Source organism: Mus musculus, chromosome 12 (assembly GCF_000001635.26).
Source record: "Mus musculus strain C57BL/6J chromosome 12, GRCm38.p6 C57BL/6J".
Taxonomy (NCBI): Eukaryota; Metazoa; Chordata; class Mammalia; order Rodentia; family Muridae; genus Mus; species Mus musculus.
Window position 1 is genome coordinate 113,197,015 of NC_000078.6, and position 18,908 is coordinate 113,215,922.

An 18,908-nucleotide genomic window follows, 5' to 3' on the forward strand; every position below is an offset into this window, starting at 1 on the left:
GACATTATCTCCCAACGCTGCTCTCTCTTTATTATTGACGCCCTGGACATCACCAAGACGAGGGACATCAGTATTCCCTTGGTCAGTCTGGATTTTTCGGGTGAGTCTTTCTGGTATCCAAAATGGGTTGTCTTCATTCTGTGGGAAAACACAAACCGCTCCCCTGGATCTTATCAAAATAGGATCCGGGCCATACCATTTATTATCAAGGACATTTTTTCATTTAACCATCTCATTGGGCCTATCTGGCTCTGAACAATGACGTTCAGCCGCAGTATGGCCATGAGCATCAATATTTAAAAAATTGAGTGTAAAGAGTGCCATAGACACAGACACTCTTGGTGCTCGGGGTAGAGTCTCGATTCCCCTCTTCTGCTTTATAAGATAGGCTTTGAGGGTGCGATGCGCACGCTCAACAATACCCTGTCCTTGAGGGTTGTATGGAAGTCCAGTCAGGTGGGTCACGTCCATCTGACGGCAGAACTGCTGGAATTTTTGAGACGTATAAGCTGGTCCATTATCAGTCTTAAGGAGTTTGGGTTTCCCCCAAGCACTCCATGCCTCAAGGCAATGTTGAATCACATGTGAGGCTTTTTCTCCGGTTAACGGAGAAGCAAACATGATGCCAGAACATGTGTCAATGGACACATGGAGATATTGAAGTTTTCCAAAGGAAGAAACATGTGTAACATCCATTTGCCAGACCTGTAGAGGTCGAATACCGCGTGGGTTAATTCCCACATGAGGAACTGGCAAGAACTCACAGCAGCTTTGACATTGAGTAACAATGTCACGGGCTTCTTTTCTTGTCAAGGAGAAACGACTGCGTAATGTTTCAGCCGTCACATGAAAATTGTTATGAAAATTTCTTGCAGCCTCTACCGGGGATGATAGGGCAGCAGCCACCACTTTAGTGGCCTTATCTGCCAAATCATTTCCCAGAGCCATGGGGCCAGGTAGGCCTGAATGGGCTCTAACATGAGTAATATAAACAGGAAATCTTCTAGATAACAAAACTAATTGTATCTGCTGAAAAATATTGGCAACTCTACTGGAAGGCTTAATCACTCCAGCCACTTCTAAAAGATTTACTGCATTAACCACATAACAGGAATCTGACACAATATTAAGGGGTTCTAAAAAAGTTTTTAAAACTTCTAAAACCACTAAACATTCTACCACTTGAGGTGAATTTTCATTATATTGTTTGGATACCACTTTACCATTAGCCACATAGGCACCTATGCCAGTTTTTGATCCATCAGTATATACCACAATCCCATTTTTAAGTGGGTTTCTTACTGTTATTTGTGGAAACACAACAGATTGATTTTGGGCAAACTGTAAAATTGGATGTTTTGGATAATGGTTATCTATTTGTCCTGAAAAGGAGGTAACTAAAACTGCCCAATCATTAGATGTGGCTGCCAAGGTTTGAACCTGTGCAGCGGTATAAGGTACAATTAAAAGATATGGACTTCGCCCAAAGTGGGTGATTGCTGCTTTTAGGCCTTTAAGGGCAAGCTGTGCAATTGCATCAGGATACCAATCTATTATTTTAGCTGGGGATACGTTTGGATGGATCCACAACAATGGCCCATTCTGCCACAAAACTGCGGTTGGCAATTGTGCTGTCTTAAAGACACACAAACTAAAAGGCTGCGAATCCTCAATACGTTGTAATTGTGCATTCTGTAAGGCTTTTTCCACCTTTTGTAAGGCCTGGTTAGCAGCTAGAGTAAGAGCCCTAGGGGAGGAGATATGAGGATCTCCTTCTAAAATACCAAACAAAGGCCTTAACTCAGCGGAAGGAATCTTTAAAAAAGGTCTGAGCCAATTAATATCTCCCAACAGCTTTTGAAAATCATTTAAGGTATGGAGGTGATCTCTTTTTATCTAAACATGTAAATATTGATTTCTCTCAAAGGAGGAAATATGCGTGACATCCATTTGTCAGACCTGTAATGGCCTGACGCCACGAGGGCTTACCCCTACGTGAGTAGATAAAATTTGACAACAATCTAAAGGCATTATTAAGTAATCAGAATCATTTCCAGTAGAACTAATCCCTCTTGCAGCTCTAGGAATACCAGAGGAAGAAAAAACAGCCATGTAGGCTTGGCAAAATTATTAGTTGAGCTATTCTGTCCCCTTGTGATATAGAAAAGACAACTTGAGGACAAGAACAGAGAACCTGAAGTTCCCCTTTATAATCTTGATCTACAACTTTAGGGTGGACAATAAGACCTTGTAGGCTGCAAGAGCCTGCCTCTGTCATACTGGCCACAAAATCTGAGAAGGACTCCTGAGGTCCCTGGATGATCTTAGTTAATTGTCCAGTGGCTTCACCTGCTCGGGAGAGCGCCTTCCAGGCCCTAATAGCCGTGGAGGAAATTTGGGCATAAGCTCCCCAATGGTAGTTTGTCTGATCAGCAGAATAAGCTCCCTGACCCGTTAACAAGTCAAAAGTCCAATCTCTCTGCTCTGGAGTCAAAGCAGCTGCGTTTGCTCGGGCCTGCGCTTGTGCAGCTTCGTGCCAAAGCGCTCTCCATTCCATATATTTGCCCATACTAGGGAGAGCGGCTTTTACAATCGTTTGCCAGTCGGCAGGAGTTAGTGCCATGCTGGCAAGCCTGTCTAACTGCACCAAGGTAAAATTAGCATTGGTTCCGTATTTACGGACCGACTCGGCGAGTTCTTTAATCTGCACGTATTCTACCGGAGCGCGGACACGCCCACCCTCGGCTCCTTCAAAGACCGGAAATGCCTGTTGTATTTTCCTTTGTTCCTCTCTGGGAATGAATGAGTCTGCGCATTGCCTCTCTGCGCATTGTCTCTCTGCGCATTGCCTCTCTGCGCATTGTCTCTCTGCGCATTGCCTCTCTGCGCATCGTCTCTCTGCGCAGGGCTGACGCACTACGCAGGGCGGGGGCTCCGCATAGGGCGGACCTTGAAGCCGACTGCCCGGAGGCTGAACAGCATGCTGGCTTTCGCCAGCCGCTTTTGGCTTTTTTCTTGACCGATTAGCTGGCTGGTAATGAGCTGCTTCTTCCTCCCAGTCTGTTTCCTCAGAGGAGAATTCTTCATCTGCTTCAGAGCTACTAAGAGCTGGCTTCCTGAGCTCATCTAGTGACGAGTATCTCCTAGAGACCTCCGCTAATTGATCTTTTTTCTTTTCTTTTTTCTTTTCCTTCCTTCTAATCTCTCCCCAGGTATTCTTACCTGACCTAAACTTTTCCTTGGGTTCAAGACCCTTGGAAAGGCCTGTATACTTATTTTGTGAACCATATTTTCTCTTTGCTCCTACTCTCTCTCCCCGCTTTACTTCTGATAGATTGTCCTGAATTTCATCTAGAATTTTCAGCCCTATCTTAATCACCTGATAACATGTGAAAAAGAACAAAAGGGCTCCTAACACTAGAAAAGGTTCAAGGCCAAACATACCTTGTAAAGCTATTTTCCACTTTACTTCTGATAGACTGTCTTGAATTTCGTTAGAAAGTTCAAGACCAGACTTACCTTGTAAAGCTGTACTCACTGGTACTCCTGTTCCCCAGCTGAAAAGTTCTGAATTCATGCAGTTGAATCCTTCTCAACAGTCTGTTTTACGGGAACCTTTATTACCGTGACCCGCAGTTCTGGTTCCGGAATGAGGGATCTTCCTTGCGCCGGTCCCGAGTTTTCTTGTATTTTTTCGTCCCGGATTTCAGCACCAACTCTTATACGCGTTCTCACGACCGGCCAGGAAAGACACAACAAACCAGAATCTTCTGCGGCAAAACTTTATTGCTTACATCTTCAGGAGCCAGGAGCGCAAGCCCCCAGCCCCAAAAACGAAAGCGCCCCTCGCTTACATCTTTAGGAGCCAGAGCGCCAGCGCGCCAGAGCGAAAGCGCAAGAAGCGCAAGTAAGAGAGAGAATGGCGGAAACCCCGTCCCCTTTTTAGGAGAGTTATTCTCCGCCTAGGACGCATCACTCCCTGATTGGCTGCAGCCCATGGCCGAGTTAAGGCAGAGTACATGTAGTGGTAAAATACCCTTGGCACATGCGCAGATTATTTGTTTACCACTTAGAACACAGGATGTCAGCGCCATCTTGTGACGGCGAATGTGGGGGCGGCTCCCAACAGCATCTACCACTTCTAACAATTTCATTGAATTATAAAATCTTCATCTATGAGGTCGGAGCTCTCAGGACTCAGGCACTTCCCAAAGCCAACCAAACTTTTCCACATGAATGTTTGCAGGATAGTTCAGATTCAAAACATGATACCGCTGTGGTCCAGAATTTAGATACATGCTACAAGCAGGGAAAGGGTTTACCTTTTGGGTGCCCTATAAGCAGGTGTGGCAGAGAAAGGGGCCATCCTAGGGTCATGGGCTAGCCTCTGGAAACAGACTGACTTGGTCTTCTCAGCCTCACCTTGTCTTGTGTTGTCAGTGGACATCCAGCGTTTGGCTCTTCACCCATGCCTTGCCTTGGCAGAGTCGTAGCAGTGGCTGCCAGCCAGGCTCTGCAGTCTGGATTCATCAGCCTCGCCCTGACCATTTGTAGGCTGAGTGTCTCGCTTATTTTGGGGAATGTCCCTCTTCTGTCCTTTCCAAATCCATTTTCTTACTCCATTTTTTGGGGGTTAGGGTAGGGATTTGAAGGAACCCTGCCCATATTCTGGCCATAATTTTGTTTTCTTTAAATGGATTTGTTGCTGTTTTTGTTTGCTTTTGTTTTTTCCGGACAGGGTTTCTCTATGTAGCTTTGACTGTCCTGGAACTCACTCTGTAGGCCAGGCTGGCCTCGAACTCAGAGATGTGTTTGTCTCTGCCTCCAGAGTGTCGGGATTAAAGGTGTGGTGACCCCATCCCCTCTTCCCTGTGTCTCTCCCCCTGCCTCGAGTGTCCTGTCCCCGCTCTCCTCCACATGCTTGTTGTTTTAAGACAGGATCATGCTATTCATCCCCGGCAGCCCTTGACCTGGAATTATAGAGTTCACTTTTTGCCACCACTTATTTATTACTTAAATGGATCTTACACACAAAGAACTAGAAGTGCCATTATCCTTGGCACTGGTGGGCAGGTTGCTTTACATATTTAATGTGCTGCTTTTTATAATGTTAACAGGCACTTGCACTCTCCCCAAACAAAACAAGAGTTGAGCCTGTGTGAGCAGGCCCCTCCCACTGCACTCACTGTGTGAGCAGGCCCCTCCCACTGCACTCACTGTGTGAGCAGGCCCCTCCCACTGCACCCACTGAGTACCCTGAGTCCTACTGTTGTGTTTTTTGTTTTAGGTTTTCTTTCTATACAATTTTACTTACTAGTTTTTAATTTAAAATTTTTTGGGGGAGACTGAGTCTCACATCACCTCTTTGGTTGGACTCAAACTTGCAGCAGTCCTACATCTACCTCCTGAAGTAGAACTTCAGACATGTGCCACAATGCTTGGCTACTTTCATTAAATCTATATGTATTTACGAAATGTCTATTTTTTTAGTTTTACTTTTTGCCATGTATCTTATTAAGAGTCTCCACATTGTGGCATTTTGTTTATTTTATTCTGAGCACCAATTAAAAATCTATCACGTGCCAGTGTGGTGGCGGCACAAGCCTGCAATCGCAACACGCAGGAGGCAGAGGCAGGAGGATCTGAGTGGATTGAGGCCAGCCCGCTCTACATGGTGAATTCCACTCCAGCCAGGGCTACGTAATGAGATCTTAACTCAAGCAAGCAAGCAAGCAAGCAAGCAAGCAAGCAAGCAAGCAAGCAAGCAAGCAAGCAACCAACCAACCAACCAACCAACCAACCAAAAAAACCAACCAACCAAAATCTATCACCTTGGTCAGGATAGTGGCATCTGCTTACAATTCTAACTCTGGGCTACCCAGTAAGACCCTGTTCCAAACCAACATGAGCCAAATCAAGGGTTTCTACTTCATCCAAATAGGCTCCACCTCTCAGACCTGCTTCCTTCAAACAGGTAATAAAATACCATGAGCAAGCTTGAGGAAGAAAGGGCTTAATTTGTCTTACAGCTCTCAGACCACACTCCATCAATGAGGGATGTCAGGGCAGGAACCTGGAGGCAGGAACTACATAGAAACCAGAGTGGAGGGCTGCTGGCTCTCTTGCTTCTCTTGGCTTTGCTCACTTTGCTTTCCTGTAGTACCCAGGGTCACTTTCCCCGGGGGGGTGGCACCATTTACAACGAGCTGGGACATCTCACCTCCATCATTAATCAAGAAAATGCCCACTAGATTTGTCTACAAGGAATCTTACAGAGATAGTTTCTCAATTGAAGTTCCACTTTCTCTAGATAATTCTAGCTTGTGTCTCGTTGACAAAAAAAAAAAATCTAACCAGGACTCTAAGCCAACCCCCTAACACATCGTCTGGTAAATACTTTTCAATTCCATTTATATCATTTCTATATATATATATATATATATATATATATATATATATATATATATATATATATATATATGTACACACATATATATATATATGTACACATATATATATATATATATATATATATATTTTCAGAGTGAATAGTTCTGTTTGAGCATTCTAGTTCAGTGTCCCTTCACTGAAGGCCAGCCCTGATCCTGCCCTGCTGTGTTTTGGGGGTGGGGACCAGCTAATGAGGGTTAGATAAGGCATGGTAAGAGTTCTTCCCTCGGCAATGTGGGGACACAGGGGTCAGCCAGGGAACTGCTCACCAGTCAACCCTGGGTAGAGCAGTCAGACCTCGGGCTTCCAGCCTTCAGAACTGTGACAGCGAACGTCCACTACTTCACCCGAGCAGAGGACACTGTGTGGCTTGTTTCGGATGTGAGCTTGCTATTTAAATTCCCCCTGGAAAGCTGTGCTGAAAAGAAAAACTTAATTCGCATTCACTTACTGTGAGTTCTGATGTAGCGGAGCCTATTTTTACCTCGGATTTTGTTCTCTCTCCATTTGTCCTCCCGTCTACCTCGCTCTCGCTGGCTATTGGTTGGGGGCCTTTCCCAGGGTACATTCAATGTCAGTTTGAGAAATGCAGTTTTATTTTGGAAAAAAAAATTCCTTTGTCACCATTGAATTTTTTGAGGACGACAATTTTGCTTTTTTTTTTTTTTAGGAAGTTTTTTATTTGCATATATTAACTATATGTGTAACAATGGGCTTCATTACATTTTTGTATATAATGTCCTTTGATGATATTCGTCTCTATTATCCCCTCTTGTCCTCTCCTCACCCCCACTGGTCACCTTCCTTTTCTCAGTTAACCCCTCTTCTACTCTTCATGACTTTTTGGGGTCGTGGGGTTATGACCTAATGCGTTTCATTGGCGCTGTTTACGGGAGTACCAGCGAGGCATGGGTACCAGAGAGCGTGCGCATGCATGCACTTTACGGATAACGACATCTCCACAAATGTCCCTTCCTTCCCAGAGGTCATGGCCTGTAGAAACTCAGGAAGGAGTGAGGCCTCCCGAGCTCCCAACCCTTCGTGACAGGATGTTGATGGGCTCAGTTTTGGACCGGCTTTGTGCAGGTAATTACAGATCCTGAGAATTTACAGTGCCAGGTCGCAGTTCTGAGACTCACAGTCCAGGGCTGAGGTTCATGTGAAGCCGAGGCCTCGCACACTGCAGCTCCACAGGGCACGAGGCGTGGGCAAGCCACGTGGCATAACTCTCAGCTCTGCAGTGGGCCCATGATCTGAGCACTGCCCTCCTCCCAGGCTTGCCCCAGGCTGTTTTCCTTGTCCTGGAGGCACGTTCAGGCTACAGCACCTATACCATCTCATCCATCAACCACAGCCCTAGGGTTCCGGTACCTCGTGGAGGAAACTGCTTAGTAGACCCACTGACCCTTAGGCTGTTGTTTCTCCGGGACAAAAACCCGTGTTAGCTTTAGTTTGCTGCTGTGAGATTTCATACTTCTTCCTGCACGTCTGCACCCAACGCGCAAAAGATGGGGAGCCCCTCTTCTGGCTTGTGACAAGACGGAGGCTGGACATGGCCCTGTGCAGTCACTGTTCTTTAGGAACGTCAGGCTTAATCCCAACTGGGGCCTGAGGGCTTGTGGGAAGGACTTGCTTAGTCTTCTTTTTCCAATATCTTTTATTTATTTATTTATTTATTTATTTATTTATTTATTTATTTATTCGTTATTTTATCTATTTACATTCCAAATGTTCTCTCCCTTCCCAGTTTCCCCTCCACAACCCCCTCTTCGATCCCCTCTTCCCCCCTGCTTCTATGAGGGAGCTCCTCCCACCCACTCCCACCTCACCGCCCTAGCATTCCCCTTACATTGGGGAATTGAGTCGCCACAGGACCACGGGCCTCCCGTCCTATTGATTCCAGATAAGGCAGGGATCCATCCCATCTGCAGACACCAAACCCAGACACTGTTGCTGATGCCAAGAAGCACTTGCTGACAAGAGCCTGCTATGGATGTCCCCTGAGAGGCTTTGCCAGAACCTGACTAATACAGATGCGGATGCTCTCAGCCAACCATTGGACTGAGCACGGGGATTCCAATGGAGGAGTTAGGGGAAGGAAGGAAGGATTGAAGGAGCTGAAGTGGTTTGTAACCCCACAGGAAGAACAATATCAACCAATCAGAGCTCCCAGAACTCCCAGGGACTACACCACCAACCATGGAGGGACCCATGACTCCAACTGCTTATGTAGCAGAAGATGGCCTTGTCTGGCATTAAATGTCTTTCTTGCCTTAGTCTGTACTGCCACTTTGTGGCAGGTGCTGTAAGCAGTCCCAGTGGCTTCCCCTGACTCCCTACATAAATCCCAGCTCTGGTGAGCTTTGTGATATTCCCGACATGGGGATGAAAAGTGAAGTTGGTCTGTGGATGAAAGTCCTTCTCCAAGGTGAAGGGCATCTGGCAACACAACCCTTTTCTTCCTTCTAGAATGTTCTTTTATTTCTGAAAATGTCAGACATGTCTACAATGAAATATGATTATATAACCCACATTTTCCCCTTATAACTTCCCCACAGCCCATAACCCACTCAGTATGCCCCTTCCCTCCCATATTTATATCCTTAAAACATTTTTTGATAGCTTACTAAATCCTTAATGCTGCTCATATGTGCATGGGTAAAGGTCCGTCCAGCAGAACACTGGAGTCTAATGGTAGCAACATTCTCAAAAATAATGGTCCCTCTAGCAAGGCCAATAGCTCCTTAGTGTGAGACAGGGCCTGGGAGTCCTGTACCCGTCCTGTGCTGGGACACTGGCAGGCTTGACATTGCACAGGTAATGGCGGTTGCTGTGACTTCACCAATGCAGTGGCGTGTCATGTCTAGAAGAAAGCATTCCATGTTCTCCTCCCATCCTCTGGCTTTTGCATTCTTTCTGTCTCCTCTCTTGTTCAGGGTTGGGCATTCATTCGTCTCAGCACCCTGACCAGGCACGTGTCTCCCCACTCACTGCTGCCCTCTGCAAAAGGGGGCCACGCTTGAGAGCAGCCCCGGGCCCACGGGCACAAAAGTAAAGTTAGTTACAGCATGACCATCTTGCAAAACAGCCATAGCAGGCTCCAGCCTATGGTCCTCTGCTCGCTCTGGTCAACCCCGCTCGCTCTGGTCGGCCCCACTTGCTCAGTCCCTGCTCTCTCCGGCCCAAAGGTTTATTTATTATTATACATAAGTACACTGTGGTTATCTTCAGATGCACCAGAAGAGGGCATCAGATCTCATTACGGGTGGTGGTAGCCACCATGTGGTTGCTGGGATTTGAACTCAGGGCCTTATGAAGGGCAGTCAGTGCTCTTACCCACTGAGTCATCCCCCCAGCCCTCAGCTATTTTTTTTTTAAACAGTACTATAGAACCACACATGAACTCTCTCCTATGGAGCAGGCCTCAAATCCAGACATAGAATAACCATCAATCCCATAATAGTCTTTGTACTGTTGCACCAGTGGGCACATCTTACTGGACAGGTCAAGATTGAAGCATGCAGAGTCTGGTGCTGGAAAAAAATCATTGGTGTATTCCCCCTAGCGCCCCCCAGCAGCCTGCATAGCATCTTCTGGCAATATGAAATCCAGAGCACGTGTTTCTTGTAACCCTAGCACTGGGTGGGAATGTGGAGACGCGAGATTGCCCGGGGCTTGTTGGCTAACAAGTTTAGACTAGTAGTAAGCTCCAGGATCAGTATGAGACCTTGCCTTACCAAATAAGGTGAAGCCACATCTCCCCACCACACAGGCTTCCTGAATGTTGCTTCTCTGATGCACCAGGTAGCTCCACTCCTTCCCACCCGACAGGCCTTCCGACCTTATACCTGGCTTCCCTGAGAGTTCAAGCCCACAACCACGGTTGACCCAAGGGTGTGTAGGTTTGGAGAGCTGTTCCTCCAAGTGTCGAGGAGAGGACCAGGAAGGGTGTGCTGACCTTCTGATAGAGACTGTCAGCACAGACAGAAGACAACCCTCAAATGAAAACTAGGGATAGAATCGCAGTCTTCAGTAATAGTCTCACAGAGGAAGAGGGCGATTTGAACAAAAAGACAGATTCAATCCCAAACCACTTTAGATGTTGAAGTCCCAGAGAAGGAACAAAAATAACACGAAAAGCTATGACATGGGTACTCCTCGAACTGCTTATTCCATAGTCAGAATGACCTGGAAGGTCTCCCCAACGAAGAATTTCCAAAGAATGAATATAACTATGTTCAAACCATTCAAAGAAGGTATTAAAATACTCCAAGAGGAAAACATCAAACAGCAGAATGGAGTGGAGACATCAATTCAAGATGTGAAAATAGAATTAAGTGAGGAGGTAGCATTCATTGCTGATGAAAACCCAAGCTATAGTGATGCTGGAAGTGAAAAAGTCAGTAAGCCAAGTGAAAGCCTCATTCAGGAGACTCACCAACAGGACGACTCACGGGGAAAGAAAGCAGCGAGCATATCAGGGCTGCATGACGAAGCAGAGGAACTGGCTTACTCAGTAAAGGTCAATGACTGAAAACAAAACAAAACCCCGATGGGCATGATGCAAAATGAGCCAACTTTCAAATTATAAGCATAGAAGGAAAAGAATACCATGCCGAAGGCATAGAAAGTCATAGAAGAAAAATTTCCAAACCTAGAGAAGGAGGTGCCCATGTAGACACAGAAACCCCCAGAAACCCCCCAAAAAGACAGGACCAGAAAATAAACACTCCACGACATTTTATAAACATTAAAAACAGAAAACAAAGAATGGATATTGAAGGCTGCAAAAGAGAAAGGTTCAGGGGCTGGAGAGATGGCTCAGCGGTTAAGAGCACTGACTGCTCTTCCAGAGGTCCTGAGTTCAAATCCCAGCAACTACATGGTGGCTCACAACCATTTGTAATGAGATCTGATGCCCTCTTCTGGTGTGTCAGTGACAGTACACTTACATACAGGAAATAAATAAATAAATAAATAAACAAATAAATAAATAAATAAATCTTAAAAAAAGAGAGAAAGGTTCAGTTATTTATAAAGGTAGACTCACCTGACTTATGAATGATAACACTTGATTACTCTAGAGACATTTTACACATATTTATTTTATGTGTATGGGCCTTTTTGCCTGTATGTGTGTTTGTACACCACATACATACAGTGTGCAGAGGCCAGAAAAGGGAATCAAATCCTGTGTGACTGGAGTTACAGATGGTTCTTGGCTGCCCCGTGGGTACTAGGAACCAAATCCAAGTCCTCTACTGAGCCATCTCTGCAGCCACACAGTAGAAACATTTAAGGCCAGACGTGTGGAAAGACATTCCAAGTTCTGAAAGACCAAAATTCTCAACCAGGAAACTATTAAAATTCAAGGGGAAATAAAAGCTTTCCCCAGCAAAAACAGATGAAAGGTATTTGTGACCATAGGCCGCTCTACAGAGGACATGGGGGTAATACCTCAGACTGAAGAGAAACACCATGCACATGAGGGGACGTGGGCTAAATCACACGTGAGGAGGTGTGGGGATGGGAAAGGCTGGGTTGGGGGAGGCTTAGCCAGAGTGAAGGCTTCCTACATTCAAATCTACAAACCTCCACACAAGAAAAAAAAATTCTGAGGGGGATGCAGAACACAGGCAGCTTGAAAATGGAGGGATTTCAGATTTAAGTGGGAATCAGGGGCTTGGAGGACTGGGGAGAGGAGAGGGTTAAGTCGGGTTAGCCAAGAGCAAGGACACATGAAGAAGCCTTATAAAGTCGCTACTCTGTAAGCTAACATTTATAAAGCAATTTGAACAAAGTATATCCATGGGTGAACAATGTTGCTCTCTGAAGAAATGTGTTAGGCTGGGTGAGGTGACACTGTATCGCTTGCTTATGTTAAATGTGTGTAGATTTGGTGTTGTTCAAAAGGCATTTATGGAACTAAGAGCATGGTAAGTGATGAGCAAGTCCTCCGGTGACTTGATATTTAGGCATCACTAGTTTGTGTTCTATCAAGAGATTACTTAATTTGTATGTTTCCCTGAGACTACAGTTTCTTTTTCCTTCCACTTGGTCACCCCTTGCTCTAAATGTGGGTCATGTTAGAAAATACGATGATGGCTCTCCACAAACATTCCAAGGAGTTACAGACTATCGTGTTTTTTTATTTTATTTTATTTTTTAAAAAAGATTTATTTATTTATTATATGTAAGTACACTGTAGCTGTCTTCAGACACTCCAGAAGAGGGAGTCAGATCTCGTTATGGATGGTTGTGAGCCACCATGTGGTTGCTGGGATTTGAACTCCAGACCTTCAGAAGAGCAGTCAGGTGCTCTTACCCACTGAGCCATCTCACCAACCCCCAGACTATCGTGTTTTTAATTTACACCAGGCTATTTACCTGTGGTCCTTTACCCACAAATACAGTGTTGTGAACATTTTAATGATATGTGTGTAACATGTGAATAATGAAGTTTTGTTTGTCTGTAACCTGCTTTTTCATGTTGCTTCAAGATTGTCTGTTATGAGAAATAATATGTAGTGCCCTAGCATGCTTGTAATGAAACACATAACAAGGACGAGAGCCTAGCGAAGTGGCACATGCTGATAATGTTAGCACTTAAAAATGATAAACAACAACAACAACAAATAAGAAGCCAAGAAATTAAAAAGGGATAAGATAAATTATTGGCCACAATAGTCAGGAAAGCTAGAGAGGCTAGTAAGATAGATAGTACCTGGGCAGCAGCTGCAGAGCGCCTTTGGCTAAAGATCAATGTTTACTGTAAAGAAAAAAAAAGACACTGGGTGAGAGACTGCTCCAACAAAAAGAAGAAAAGGGACAATGTGGCTCTCTAAAACTAAAACAGGGACTGTGTTTCATATTCACCCACTAACCAATTCAAGACAAGTTAGAAAATTCCTGGGCACTGCGGGCCTTTACAGCCTGTGGATTCCAGAATTTGCTAAATTAAAGAGATAAACAGCCCTTCATATGAAAAAAAATAAAAAAACAACAGGCCTTTGATGCCATTAAGACTGCCCTAATGTTGGCTCCAGCTTTAGGCCTCCCAGATGTGACTGAGAACAAAGATATTGCCAAAAAGGAGTTCTTACTCAGAGACTGAGGCTCTAGAAAAGACCTGTGGCATACGTATCTAAAAAATTAGACCCTGTGGCTGTAGGATGGCCGGCTTGTTTGCTGTAACGTTACTGGTCAAGGAAGCAGATAAATTGACTCTGGGACAGAACTTAGTGCATGCCCTAAAAAGTGTGGATCAGCCCCGATCGATGGCTGACTAATGCTCGCATGACTCATTACCAGATTCTGTTGCTCAACTCTGGTAGAGTCACTTTTGCCCCCCGCAAGTCTGAACTTAGCTACCCTGCTCCCAGACAAGACTGGCGTGAAGATCTGACAGACCAGCAGCTGTGGTAGCTGGACACAGGCCCTGCCAGAGAACACATTGGCTCAAAAGGCAGAACTGATCGTCCACACTAAGGCCTTGAAATAAAAAAAAAAAGAAAAAGACTCAACATCTACATGGATAGCAGGTACGCTTTTGCCACAGACCACGTCCATGAGGCCATATATCAACAGAGGAGTCTACTGACGTCGGGAGGAAAAGGAATTAAGAACAAAGAAGTAGTACTGGATCTACTGAGGCCCTCCATGGCTCTGCCAAGGTAAACATCATCCACTGTCCTAGTCACCAGAAGAGAGAACCCATGATAACAAGGGACAACAACGTGACAGACTGAGAGGCACGAACAGTTACAGCCATGGCCCTGCGGGTGCTCCTGGCAATGGAGCCCGAGTTTGCCTACATAGCAAAAGACTTAGCCTTCATTTCCAAAGATTCCAGTCACCAGTTCAACAAAAATAAGAGACTGTGGTACACCTCCATGGAAAGAAAATTCCTGCCACAAAGACAATCAGAGGCTATGATCAAACAGATGCTCCAGTGGACTTACGTAGGGGTCAGCAAGCTCATCCAGACATTTTCCAAAACTAAGTATCATGTACCAGGTTTAAAACACCTTATAGAGTAGGTGGTGCAAAAGTGTGTGCCCTGCCAAAAAGTCAATGTCTGCCACACCATGGTGGATCCAGAGAAGAGATCAGGAAGACAGACCTGGAGTCTACTGGGAAGTAGACTTTACTGAAAACAGATAAGATATAAATACCTTCTGGCTTTTGTAAACATTCTTAAAATAGATAAAAGCTTTCCCCTGTAAAAATAAGACTGCTCAGATAGTCATCAAAAAGATTATTGAAAAAATTTTTCCAAGGTTTAGAGTGCCAAAAGCAATAAGGCCAATTAATGGCCCTGCCTTTGTTGTCCAGGTAAGTCAGGGCGTGGCTAAGTATTTAGAGGTCAAATAAAAATTACACTGTGTATACAGACCTCAGAGCTCAGGACAGGTAGAAAGGATTCATAGAACCCTAAAAGAGACCTCGACAAAATTACCCATGGCTACAGACCAGATAGTGCTCCTTCCCCTTGCCCTGTTTAAAACTAAAAATACTTCCTTTTAATTCAGTCTCACTTTTTTTTGAGATCCTTTATGGGGCTCCCATGTCCACCACTGTTTAAATAATATAATTAAACCCACATGTTGTTATAATAATGCTCTGTATGCTAAGTTAAAAGACTTACAGGTGATACAAAAAGAAGTCTGATCCAACTGGTGACAGCGAACGAGCCGGGTACCCCAAAGACATTTCACCAGTTCCAGTCGGAGATCTAATCTGCGTGCACCTGGATCACGCTCAGACCCTTGAGCATCGATGGAAGGGTCCCCACCTAGCCCTACTCACTACCCCTTCTTATCCTGTTTTCTGTCCTTAACCTTTGGCCCATACATCCTTAATTGCTTAAGTACACTACAAGTTTTGATGTTCAGACAATAATATCAGTAGCTACAACAAAGTAAGACATCATTTCAGGATTGAAATGTACCAAAGAGAAAGGGGGGAATGTAATATCCAAATTAAATTCAAGACTACCCAGTACCTTCCCCCTTCAAACTGTACTAGCAGGCCAAGTGCAGAGCCAGATCAGGAAGCTGGCTGACTAAACAAAGATAGAAACATAGTTTTAACGGTTAAACTTACTAAGCTTCCAAAACAAGATTAACAATTCCCCTGCCCCGCCGCACACTAAAAACCACAAGGACAGACAAAAAGAGAGTCACCGTATACAAACCAACCAATGTCTAAAAAGGTTATTGGCTACACCAATTAAATTAAGCCAAACTACCCTGGTGCCTATATCCGGCCCTTACAAAAGTATAAAAAGTGTGATCTCTCTTTGTTCTGGGCCTCTCCTCTGGCCTTCGTGCTGAGAGGGGGTTCCCCGACATGTTAGATAAGTAAAATCCTCACTCGTTTTTGCAACGATGGCGGTCTCTGTGGAATCTTTGTGTGAGTGAGGGTCTTTTGACAAGCTACAACAACACATGCTTTAAATCCCAGCACTCAGGAAGCAGAGGCAGGAGGATCTCTAAGTTCGAGCCCCACCTAGTCTATATAGCTTATTCAGGGACAACCAGGATTCACAGAAAGACCCTGTCTTAAAACAAAACAAAACAAAACAAAACAAAACAAAACAAAACAAAACAACAACAAAAAGACATGGGTTACTAAATGAAATCTTAATCGCCTACAAGTTATTAGTTGGAAGACTCCAGAAGAATCCAAGACAAGCCAGGCTGTTTATTGCCTTTGTTCCTGGCCGTCCACCATGACTAGATGGTAAGACCTTACTGCTGAAGAGCCACTTATTTTGGATGCAGAGCAGTGAAAATTCCATCTTGCTCGGCCAGGAACCCTTTCCCTGCTTTCCCTGCTGGCTAGCTTCCCTAGCATTGGAGGCTGCTGTGCCAGCTGTTGAAGGGTGGGAGGGACTTCAGTGGTCTCATCCAGGGCTGGACTGAAGCAAGATCAAGTTAGTCAAAATTCCAGCCGGTGTTGGGGAGGAGCCTTTGAGACCCATCTTTGGTGTAGGAGCTATTAGCAGTTGCTGGCTGCATGGGAGGGAATGCCACTTTCCTTTGAGGACATGGCCTCTTGTATGTTGCCACCATACTCTTGTGCATGTGGGCACCACTAATTGGACTTAGTTATTAATAATAATGATAAAAGAGGGGACATGAGGAGCATTGGAGGAATTTGGGGGGAAGTGAGGGCAGACAGATGGGGGCAAAATCCATTGTATTTCTGTAGGAAAGTTTCAAAGAATAATTAGGGGCTGGAGAGATGGCTCCATGGTTAAGAGCACTGGCCGCTCTTCCAGAGGACCGGAGTTCATTTTTCAGCACCCATATGGCAGTTCCTGACTGTCTATAGCTCTACTTCTGGGAGATCCAATGCTCTCACACACGCAAATGCAGGCAAAACACCAATGTACTAGAGAAAGAATTAAAAAAACATTTTAGTCCTGAGTTCAAATCCCAGCAACCACATGGTGGCTCACAACCATCTGTAATGAGATCTGATGCCCTCTTCTGGTGTGTCTGAAGACAGCTACAGTTTACTTATACACAATAAATAAATGAATTTAAAAAAAGAATTAAAAAAACATTTTAAAAATAAGATGAAAGATTATTGAGGAAGACATACAGCATTAACCTCTGACCTACACACACACACAGACACATACGTGAACACGCACACGCATAAAGCGCCCACACGTGTGCTCACTTCGGCAGCACATATACTAAAACTGGAACAGTACTGAGATTAACATGGCCTCTGGGCAAAGATGACATTCAAGTTCTTGAAGCGTACCATGAAAACCCACATGCCATAAATAAATGAATAAATAAATTTGCAAATTCTTGAAGCATATCATGAAAACCCAAAGGCTATAAATAAATGAATAGGTAATTATATGGGAAAGGGACACTCGACATAGACAGGGTACGGTGATCTCTGGTTTTCTGCTGTTTCTTGGTCCCTCACCCTCTGTTCCAGTCACAGCACCTTCACGCGGCTGCTCTGCTACTTCAATCTCTGCACCTGCACGCGGCCTCCGGGTTCTGAGCCTCCCTGCGCTGCAATGGGAACCAGGCCGCCTTGTGTTCCACCCCTTGCCCGCCGGCTGCTGTCTTATCGTTAGGCTTGAACTTACCAGGACCCCATGAGTGGTTCCAGATCTTGGTTGCAGAGTCCCTTTCCCTTTTCTTCTGGACCTTGCTAGTTTTAGTTATCGGTCACAGGCACTTCCTTGGGCTCACATTTTGGCTGTGATATCCTTACGGTGTGACCGAATCGCCCCATGCCTCGGCTTCTTCATCTGAAAGTTGGGGGGCATTGAATGCAGTAGCAACCTCGTGGGAGGGGCCTGAGAGGCATCTGTTGTTGGTGTCGGGCTCTGTCTTGGGATTTGGTGGTAGAACAATGGTGAGTGAATGTGTTTAACTGTTTTAAAGTTTTATTGCTGTGAAGAAACCCCATGACAAAGCGACTCTTACAAATGAAAGCATTGAACTGGGGCTGGCTTACAGCTTCAGGGGTTCAGTCCATTATCGTCATGGTGAGAAGCATGGCAGCGTCCAGGCAGACTTGGTGCTGCAGGAGCGGAGAGTTCTTCATCTTGATCGGAAGGCAGCCAGAAGGAGTGTTTTATTCCACACTGGGCTTGAGCCTAGGAGGAGACCTCAATACCCAATCGCACAGTGACACACTTCCTCTAAAAAGGCTGACCTCCTCCCCTCCAGTAAGGCCACACCTCTTAATAATGCCATTTCCCATGGGCCAAACATATTCAAACCATCACAATGGCTGAGTGCAAGTCTCAAAAAAAAGTCTGCATTTTCCAGAGCCCGTTTTTGTCCACAGGGTCTCACTGTGTAGCCCAGGCTCAAACTTGGGATCCTTTTTCTGCAGCTTACTGTAGGCTTGTACCGCCACGATCGGCAAGACTGACTCAATAAGTTTATTAAGTTCAACAAGTTTAATACGATTTCAGTCTTATTCAACGAAGGGAGTGTTACAGATAAAAGAATAAACATTTTGTCAGTCAACAAACTGCACTTGGAAGCTCTTGTGCTGCCCAGACCTTGGCATGGGAACCTCAGCCTCTTGGTACAACCGACGCTGCAAACATTTTGATGAGGTGAAGTTAATAAAACCGACAGTCGTAATGGCTGTGGAAACCGGGAGGTCACCCTTTGCTGTGGGTGAGCACTGTGTGAATTCAGTTTCATTGCTGAGAATGGATGTGGAAAGGATTTTATTTGCCATTTACAATCAAGATCAAGAGGAATGGCTTAGTGGCTTAGCAGCATTGAGAGATGCCCTCTGCACTGTCTGGACTCTGGCTGTAGGAGAGAGGCCTTCTGGGAATCAGCCAGTGTTATAGTATCTCAGGGACAGGGGCAAGGGGAGAGACTAGGGGAGGGGCAGAGTGTCATAGAGATCTCTGTGGTCACAGGGATATAGGCTATGTGCTTTCTTCCCAATAC

The 18,908-nt window shown here is 45.1% G+C and overlaps 1 non-coding gene across 1 annotated transcript; it reads left to right on the forward strand.

Annotated features, from left to right (window-relative positions):
• The first annotated feature begins 17,134 nt into the window (after positions 1–17,134).
• On the forward strand, positions 17,135–17,238 carry Gm25622. Its single transcript, XR_003950305.1, has one exon. It is a non-coding gene; the product is annotated as a U6 spliceosomal RNA (small nuclear RNA).
• The last annotated feature ends 1,670 nt before the right edge of the window (positions 17,239–18,908 follow it).